Source organism: Hypanus sabinus, chromosome 7 (assembly GCF_030144855.1).
Source record: "Hypanus sabinus isolate sHypSab1 chromosome 7, sHypSab1.hap1, whole genome shotgun sequence".
Taxonomy (NCBI): domain Eukaryota; kingdom Metazoa; phylum Chordata; class Chondrichthyes; order Myliobatiformes; family Dasyatidae; genus Hypanus; species Hypanus sabinus.
The window spans coordinates 89,203,825-89,211,622 of record NC_082712.1 but is presented as its reverse complement, the minus strand read 5'-3'; positions in this window follow the sequence as shown (position 1 = coordinate 89,211,622).

Sequence of the window (7,798 nt, the reverse complement as noted above, 5' to 3'; positions counted from 1 at the left end):
CGAAAGTTTCGCTGTTAACATCATCTTTATTTTTGCCTTGCCATTCCTTTGTTTCAACCATGTCAATTCTCTGTCATCATCAATATCTGATAGGCATTCTTAGTTGGTGTTGATTTTTAATTTAGCCCCATTAATGATTGGTAAATATGTACTCTGTGAGTCTGAAAGTGGTGGGGCCCTGAATTTTAATCCTTCTAAGAAACAGAAACTCCAGAAAGTGTATCAATACCATGTTACACACCTGGAGTGTGGACTTATTCTGTTCCCATCAGATCAGAAATGCCCCATGTGTCTTATTTGCAATACTGTACTGTCTAATGAAGCCATGAAACCATCAAGATTATAGGAACACTTCTGTAAAAGACACCCTGAAAAGGCTACTTAGTTCCAAAGATGAAAGAAGCATTTTGAAAAGGGTTGCACACTCCAGACATTTGCCAAGAAAGCTAAAAATAACCTTGATAGTGGGCCCATTGCTTCTTATAACATTTGCAAAATGATAGCAGAGTCTCATACAATTGGTGAAAGATTAGTAATGACTGCTGTATCAGAAGAGCTCATCACTGTTCTCAAACTGGATACCAGTATTTTAAAATCAATTCCTCAAAGTAATAACACTGTGGCTCATTGTATTGATGAAATGAGTGAAGACATTGAGTTTTAACTATGCACAGAGCTATAAAAAGTAGTATTTGAGATACCACTGGATGAGTCAACTGTGCGAGACAATGAAGCATTGCTACTGACATATCTATGGTTTACCAAAAATGAAAAAGTTTATGAAGAGATTCTCTTTTGTAAAAAGTTAAAAACAAATACCAACAAAAAATCTATGACAAGCTCAAAATGTATATTGTGGGTAAAGGTATTCTGATCGGGAACATGGTTTCTTGTACAACAGATGGAACATCATATATGACAGGTTGCCATGCTGATTTAGTGGCATTTATGAAAAAAGAAATTCCAAATCTGTTTGCAATCTATTGTGCATCGTCAACATCTCGCAGCTAAAACCCTCAGCCAATGACATTTTTCAAGCATGACTCCTATAATATCTGCTATCAACAAAATTAAAACTCATCTATTAAATAGATTATATTGCCAATTACACCAAGATAACGATGAAGTGTTTGAATGCTTGCTTCTTCACACTGAAGTGTGTTGGCTGTCAAAAGGCTGCTGCTTAAAATGTTTCTTTGATCTTTTTGACACTGGTTGAATTTTTGCTCAAAGTCAATAAGCACTTGGGAAACAAGATTGAACTTTTACAGGGAGATGTGGCATAACTAGCTGATCTGCATGACAAAATAAGCATTCTAAATATGAAACTGCAGGGTAAGAATTTCAATTTAACCCAGGCAAAAAGTGCAGTGTCCACTTTTATCAGAAAATTGAAAATATATAAGCAAGGAAGTGGGAGAAGAATGTTCTCACAGTTTCCCTGTGTGGCAAGTACAGCACTCTCTTTCACAGACAGTGATTTGCAAGAGTACTGCTTACACCTGTGGTCACTGAAGAGATTTCAACAATCTGGAATTTCCAGACTGGGTAATTAAGCTATTTCTTTGCAAGGTGGAAGAACAGGAAGATAGTTTGCAAGAAGAAATGATCAAAATTCAGTATGATGAAGAAGGAAAAATGCTTTTCAAAAATGCCAGCTTTTGCAGTATGTGGCTACACTATCATTAAAAATGTCCTGGTCTTTGGAGGAGAGGCAAACTGCTCTTCATTGCATTTCCATCCTCCTAACTTGTTGAAAGGGGCTTCAGTACAGTGAACCATATACTCACAAAAAAATAGAAATGGCTTAGACATTGTTATACGGGAGAACTTAAGGCTTTTGCTGTCACAAATTGAACCAGATATTTCAACTCTTGCTAAAGACCATCAAGCTCAAGGATCACATTGATATCGAAGCTGCTGTCCAGTGACCAGGTACTGAGTAATCTAAGTAAAAGACAAATAAAAATTTAAAGCAGAATCATTTTTCTCATGTTAGCATGTGGTAGACATGTTTTTACACTATAGGGGTGCTGAGAAGTACATTATGCCTAAGAGAGGCATTGGGAAACACTGGTTTAGCCCTTCATGCTCCTGCTTATCTCCCTCCAGTTGCTAGCTCCAAAATTCACTCCTCTCCTCCTCCCACCTCACTCCATTTTCCTATCATATTTTTCTCTTTGCCACCATCTGTCATCCACCTACCACTGTCTCTCTTCCTCCCCTCTCCCCCCACTACCATTTCATTTCCTCCCTATCTGGTGTAACCACCCATCACTTTTCACCCCACCAATCACTTTTGCCCCTTGCCTCACCCCTCTCCTTACCCCCTTTTTTTGGCCATTCCACTCTCCAATCTCAGTCCTAATACAGGGTTTCAGCCCACAACATCAACAGTTCAAAGGTTCAAAGTATGCATGCAGAATACAACCCTGAGATTCAGTGAGCTGTCTATTTGAATGGAATTCACTCTTGTGGTGAAGGTAATTCCAAGGCATGTTGGAATTAAATTGGGTTCAAACCCAATATGAGCCTCGGAGCTTAGAAAAATAGAGGGCTATGGGTAACCCTAGGTAATTTCTAAGGTAAGGACATATTCGGCACAACTTTGTGGGTCAAAGGGCCTGTACGTGCTGCAGGTTTTCTATGTTTCTATGTTTCTAAATCGCACAAATGTCAAAATGAGTGAAAAACACAGAATGTAAAACCTCAAACCAGAGTTTAGTTTAGTTCAATTTAGCACCATCACAGGCTGTAAAGGCAATCTGCCCCAAAGTTGCACAAAATAGCAATAAAAAAAAGGTGTAAGCAGAAATCAGAAACACATCACAACGTGATCTACAGAGTCCAATCTACAAACCGCATGAACTAAACCTTGCCCAAGACCCAAGAACCCAGCACCATCGAGCCAGAGTGAGATAGAGGGAGACTGGCCAAACACAGGCATCTTCCTCTGGCAGCAGCCAGTGAGAACAAGGGACAGACCAATCAACTGTAGGTAGATGGTGCTGAACACCCATTCACCTTCCACTCTTGTTCTTGTTCAATCTTGCTTGACACTTCAGTTGGTAAGATAATGGAGAAATGTTGCTGCTTGTGTGAAGGGAGGGGGTGGGTGCTTTGGTGTTTCTAACATTCATTCTCTGGGGTTCTTGTTTTATAGATGTCTGTGAAGAGTAAGAATTTCAAGTTGTATGCTGTATACATTCTCTGATATTAAAGTGAACCTTTGAACTTTTGAATTCAGGAGCCACGGGATCCAGGGAAACTAAACTGCTTGGAATCAGAAATGGCTTGCTCACAAAAGGGAGAGGATGGAAACAAATGCCTGTCTCTTCCAAGATGGCTCTGATGAACCACAGCGACATGTTGTGGGCTTTTTAAATTTACTCTGAACTAGGAGTGTATTCTGCTTGGAGGTTGGTGACCAGTTAACGACTTAGATGAGAAAGTGGAAGGGCGGGTCATTATGTTTGCAGGTGACACAAAGGTTACCAGTTTTGTGGATAGGTAGGAGGTTACAACAGGACACTGATAGGATGCTAAACTAGGCTGAGAAGTGGCAGATGGAGTTCAATTCATAAAAATCTGAAGTAATACACATTGGAAGTTGAGAAGCAGGACTTCAAAGGTAGGAATCTCAGGATTACTGCCTGTGCCATTCAACAGTGAGTATAGGAATAGAGTGAGGTGGAGCATAAATGTGTAGCTGAGGGACTGGTGCAGGGAGTAGGGATTTAGATTTCTGGATTATTGGGAACTCTTTTGGGGCAGGCGTGACTTGTACAAAAACGACAGGTTGCACTTGAATCCAAGGGGGACCAATATCCTGGCAGGGAGGTTTGCTAAGACTATTGGGGAGAGTTTAAATTAGGATTGCTGGGGTACAGAAACCGAACTGAAGAAATGGCTCACAAATAGAGAAAGCTTGGAGACAGTGCTAGAGGGAGAATAGGCAGATGATACAGAAGAGATGTGCTCAGATCGATGGTTTGAGATGTGTTTGAGATGTGTATATTAATGCAAGAAGCATCATGAACAAAGTGGATGAGCTTAGAGCATGGATCAGTACTTGGAGCTATGATGTGGTCATTACAGAGACTTGGATGGTTCAGGGGCAGGAATGGTTACTTAGAGTGCCAGGCTATAGAAGTTTCAGAAAGGACAGAGAGGGAGGAAAAAGATGTGGGGGTCAGAGATAGTGTCATGGCTGTAGAAAAGGAGGAAGTCATGGAGGGATTGTCTACGGAGTCTCTGTGGGTGGAAGTTAGGAACAGGAAGGGGTCAATAACTGTACTGGGTGTTTTTTTATAGACCACCCTATAGTAACAGGGACATAGAGGAGCAGATAGGGAGACAGATTCTGGAAAGGTGTAATAATACCAGGGTTGTCGTGGTGGGAGATTTTAATTTCCCCAGTATTGATTGGCGTCTTCCTAGAGCAAGGGGTTTACATGGGGTGGAGTTTGTTAGGTGTGTTCAGGAAGATTTCCTGACACAATATGTAGATAAGCCCACAAGAGGAGAGGCTGTACTTGATCTGGTCAGGTGTCAGATCTCTCAGTGGGAGAGCATTTTGAAGATAGTGATCATAATTCTATCTCCTTTCCCATAGCAGAGAGGAATAGAAACAGATAAGTTAGGAAAGCATTTATTGGAATAAGGGGAAGTATGAAGCTATCTGGCAGGAACTTGGAAGTATAAATTGGGAACAGATCTTCTCAGGGAAATGTACAGCAGAAATGTGGCAAATGTTAAGGGGATATTTGCACGGAGTTCTGCATAGGTACATTCCAATGAGACAGGGAAAGAATGGTAGGGTACAGGAACTGTGGTGTACAAAGGTTGTTGAAAATCTAGTCAAGAAGAAAAGAAAAGTTTACAAAACGTTCAAAACACCTGGAATTGATAGAGATCTAGAAGATTATAAGGCTAGCAGGAAGGAGCTTAAGAATGAAATTAGGACATCCAAAAGGGGCCATGAGAAGGCCTTGGTGAGCAGAATTAAGGAGCATTCTACAAGTATGTGAAGAGCAAGAGGATAAGACGTGAAACAATAGGACCTATCAAGTGTGACAGTGGGAAAGTGTGTATGGTATAGGAGATAGCTGAGATACAATTAATATTTTGCATCAGTATTCACTATGGAAAAGGATCTTGATGATCGTAGGGATGACTTACAGCAGATTGAAAAGATTGAGCATATAGGTATTAAGAAAGAGGATGTGCTGGAGCTTTAGGAAAACATCAAGTTGGATAAGTCTCTGGGACTGGATGAAATGTACCCCAGACTACTGTGGGAGCTGAGGGAGGAGATTGCTGAGTCTCGGACAATGATCTTTGCATCATTAATAGGGACGGGAGAGTTTCCAGAGGATTGAAGGGTTGCAGATGTTATTCCCTTATCCAAGAAAGGGAGTGGAGATAGCCCAGGAAATTATAGGCCAGTGAATCTTACTTCAGTGGTTGGTAAGTTGATGGAAAAGATCCTGAGAGGCAGGATATATGAACATTTGGAGAGACATAATATGATTAGAAATAGTCAGCATGGCTTTGTCAAAAGCAGGTCATGCCTTACGAGCCTGATTGGATTTTCTGAGGATGCGACTAAACACATTGAAGGTAGAGCAGTAGATGTAGTGTATATGGATTTCAGCAAGGATTTGATGTATCCCATGAAAGGCTTATTGAGAAAGTAAGGAGGCATGGGGTCCAAGGGGACATTGGTTTATGGATCTAGAATTGGCTTGCTCACAGAAGGCAAAGAGTGGTTGTTAGATGAGCCATATTCTGCATGGAGGTTGGTGACCAGTGGTGTGTCTCAGGGAACTGTTCTGGGACCTCTTCTCTTTGTGATTTTTATAAATGACCTGGATGAGGAAATGGAGGGGTGTGTTAGTAAATTTCTAATGACATAAAGGTTTGAGGTGTTGTATATAGTGTGGAGACCTATCAGAGTTTACAGCAGGACATTGATAAGATGCAAAACTGGGCTGAGAAGTGGTAGATGGAGTTCAACCCAGATAAGTGTGAGGTGGTTCATTTTGGTAGGTCAAACATGATGGCAGAATTAGTGGTAAGACTCTTTGCAGTGTGGAGGATCAGAGGGATCTTGGGGTCTGAGTCCCTAGGACACTCAAAGCCGCTGCGCCAGTTGAATATGTGGTTAAGAAGGCATACAGTGCATTGATACTCATCAACTGTGGGATTGAGCTAAAGATCCAAGAGGTAATGTTACAGTTATATAGGACCCTGATCAGGCCTCACTTGGAGTACTGTACTCAATTCTGATTACCTCACTACAGGAAGGATGTAGAAACTATAGAAAGCATGCAGAGGAGATTAACAAGGATGTTGCCTGGATTAGGGAGCATTCCTTATGAGAATAGGTTGAGTGAACTCCACCTTTTCTCCTTGAAGCGGCGGAGGATGAGAGGTGACCTGATAGACGTGTATCAGATGATGAGAGGCATTGATCATGTGGATAATCAGAGGCTTCTTCCCTAGGCTGAAATGGCTAGCATGAGTGGGCACAGTTTTAAGGTGCTTGGAAGTAGATACAGAGGAGACATTAGGGGTAAGTTTTTTACACAGAGAGTGGTAAGTGCGTGGAATGAGCTACCAGTGATGGTAGTGGAGGTGGATACGATAGGGTCTTTTAAGAGACTCCTGGACTCATGGAGCTTAGAGAATGGAGGGCCATGGGTAACCTTAGGTAATTTCTAGGTAAGTACATGCTTGGCGCAGCATTGTGGGCCGAAGGGTCTGTATTGTGCTGTAGGTTTTCTATGTTTTCTGTCTTGAAGGCAGAGTACAGGGTTAATGGCAGGATTCTTAACAGAGTGCCCTCTCATGCAAGCCACTTCAGTCCTGGGAAAAACCTCTCATTCTCCGCTGCTCCAAGCAGTTAAGGCCGAGTTCACTCAACCTATTCTCATAAGGCATGCTCCCCAATCCAGCCAACATCCTTGGAAATCTCCTCTGCACCCTTTCTATGGTTTCCACCTCCTTCCTGTATTGAGGTGACCAGAACTGAGCACAGTATTCCAAGTGGGGTCTGACTAGGGTCCTATAAAGTTCTCAGTTCTTAGACTCAATTCCACAATTGATGAAGGCCAATGCACTGTATGCTTTCTTAACCACAGAGTCAACCTGCGTAGCAGCCTTGAGTGTCCTATGGACTTGGACCTCAAGATCCTGCTGATCCTCCACATTTCCAAGAGTCTTCCCATTAATGCTATATTCTGCCATCATATTCGACCCACCAAAATGAAACACCTCACACTTATCTGGATTGAACTCCATCTGCCACTTCTCAGCCCAGTTTTGCATCTTATCAATGTCTAGAGTAGAGCAATGGGCTAAGCATGTATCCTTGAGGTGCACCACTGTTGATTTTCAGCAAGAAGGAATGTTATTTCTGATCTGCAGAGACTGTGGTCTCCTGATGAGGAAGTCAAGAATCCGTTTGCAAAAGAAGGTAGAAAGGCCCAGGTTTTGCAGCTTGTTGATTGGAACGGAGGGTATGATGGTGTTAAACAGCAGATTGATGCAGGTATTGTTATTATCTATATGAAACAAGGCCAAATAGAGTGTCAGTGAGATTGCATCTGCTTAAGACCTATTGTGGTGATAGGCAAATTGCAAAGGGTCCAGGTTCTTCCTTCAGCAGGAGTTGATTCTCGCTATGGCCAACCTCTCTAAGCATTTCATCACAGTAGGTGTGAGTGCAACTGGGCAAGTGTTGAGTCAGCTCACCCTTCTCTTACTGAGCACTATTATAATTGTTGCCCTTTTG